Source organism: Trichinella spiralis (genome assembly GCF_000181795.1).
Source record: "Trichinella spiralis strain ISS 195 chromosome Unknown Scfld4, whole genome shotgun sequence".
NCBI lineage: Eukaryota > Metazoa > Nematoda > Enoplea > Trichinellida > Trichinellidae > Trichinella > Trichinella spiralis.
Window position 1 is genome coordinate 7,791,725 of NW_003526943.1, and position 2,770 is coordinate 7,794,494.

The window sequence follows — 2,770 nt, forward strand, 5'->3', positions numbered from 1 at the left end:
TTGATACAATAAAAATATAGAATAAATGATAAAAAATTATTTTCAAAAAATACTGATAATGAAAAAGTATAGACTACACAAACAAATAATATATTTAAATAAACAAAAATTTCAATGAATGATGAAACTTCAAACAGACAATAAAATTTTGGAATAATAAATATCTTCATTTTTTATGTTACGTCACTATTATTAAAGTTACGTAATCCTAAATGGAATATTGGAACCAATGAAATGAAAAAATATTACAGCTAATCACAAGGGAAAGATTTTAATCAATGAACAATTAGACAAGGAAAACCAATACGACAAAGACTTTACGGTTTAATAAGATAGCGAGGTCAACGACCAATAATAAAATAGCGAGGACAACGACCAATAAATGAAAAGTGGGACCGAATGGGAATAAAATTGAGCCCAAGTGGGACCAAACCGAAAATTAATTATATATAGAAGTAAAATACAACTCACATCAAACATTGAGTAGCACGGTGGCAAGTCATATAGCTTGAGGTGCAGGACTCATAGAGTACCATTCTCGCCGTCCCTTACAAATATTATAATATAATCCTAATGCACGCTACTCTACAGCTGCTCAGGATTGTATGCTGAACGACCCGCAGTTTATCGTGGGTCCACACGACCATTAGATCCCTAATATTCCCTTTACAACGTACACTGTTCTACAGCTGATACATGTCTAATAGTAAAGCCTCAACGAGCGCAGAGTCAGCGGCGCTGTGTCTATTCAGCGGACAACGCTCTTCCGCGCAAGCAATATTTAATTCCTTATAATGAAGAGCACTTTTTAAAATAGTCGCATAAACAGCTTTATCCAGCAGCTGCACTACCAATACCGCAATAATTAAGAAGCATTAGTAGCTGGGCTTTCAGTTGACTGTAGCAGAAATAAATTTAGTAAAATGGAACGTCTATATAGAGAGAATAAATGTATCACATCTCGGTCAGGAAATTAAATGACTGAAAGTTTCGAATCACTTTTCATTAACTGTTGATTGTTAAAATATATTAAATCAAAATATTGCTTATCATTTTCAACATTTTGAAAAATTTTTAGCATTTGGTCAAAACTAAAAATGAAATATTTTTAAATTATAAAATTTCCTTAAGAAGAAAAAACAAAATGATACAAACTGCTAAAAAGAAAAAACATGAACAAATGCCTGAAATGTTCGCACTGAAGGAGAATATTTAGAACAGCGGTATGCGGCTGCATAGGATGTAACAGTACGCTCTATTATGCCCCAGATGGTCTTTTCAGACTATGTATTTATTTGGATTTTGGGATCTGGTGTTATGACCCCAACTACGAAATGCCAGTTTGTCGCCTTTTATGTCAATGAATTGTTTGTTATGTAACTGAACTTGCACTTTTAAGCTTCCATACACTTTATTATAATAATAATAATTTTCGATACAGACATGTTGATGAATTTGAAATGATCTCTATGTGGAGGTGGTTGGCTTGTCATAACAGTTGCGACAGATTTTGTAGACGTGCTTTGTGCAGCACGGCACCTAGCATAATTCACAACATTTTATTTTTATCTTTCTTGGGTCGACTTATCACGATGAGGTGTCAGTATGAGCCCCCTAAGCGCTTCTAATAACCTTTTTCATATGCCCGAACAAACTTCACAATATAAATATTCCGCCTTTCGATTTAGAGTATTTTCTAAACGATTTCTACCACATTCTAACAGAAATAGCCTTCTTTGAGACAATAAGAATCCCCGAATTTTTTGGTATGTAGCTTACTAGTGTAGCTTGTTTGTAACAATTGAGAATGAAATCATCCTGGTAATGGCTATACAACAAACAGACAGAAACAATTTATCTACTGAATCACAAACATGCAAAGGAGAACGATCATTCTGCAGATATTCTTCCAGCAGTACTGCATTACTTTCCTTTCGCCAATTCTTCCGGCAGTACTTGTTACTGCTTTTATATTAAATTCTGCCAAACGGGAAGTATTTTTCCTGCCAACAATGTTTAACTTCAAACGCTAGGAATTGGAGTTCTTTAACACAAGCTCTAACAATTGTTCATACAGTCTAAATTGTCTATAATAACAATAGAATCAAATGTTACTTTGACATCGGTCATCCCATTGTTATGCTTCTTCCATACAGCTGAGGTGGTAAATATTTGCTACATGTAAAGTGAACATTTTCAACTAATGATTAAAAAATAATCATCACAATAAACATTCTATTTTTGACATGTCCAGTTAACATGATAAAAAGCATTTAAAAAATAAAATTATCAAATTTTATAAAATATTTACCGTTGAATTAAGAATAAAAATGATAAAATTTAATATTCACAAAAATTAAAAAGAACATAAGAGCAATGCAAAAAAATATAATAGTAAAATTGGATATGTAAAATTTTATAAATAATGCAATGTTTTGTAGTAAATATGCATTCCGTAATTATATTAGAAATTGAAAGATATTAACCGTCGGGCAGCGTGTAGCACGGTGGTAAGCCATACAGCTTGACGTGCTGAACTCATAGGGTTCGATTCTCGCTTCCCCATGAAAATATCAAATATGATCCTAATGCATGTAGCACGGTGGTAAGCCATATAGCTTGACGTGCTGAACTCATAGGATTCGATTCTCGCTGCCTCATGAAAATATCATGATATAATCGTAATGTGCGTTGCTCTACATCAGCATATTGCTCGTCACGGTTTATGTAGTCGAAAGTCATGCAGTCTAACGTGCTATCCACAGGGGAA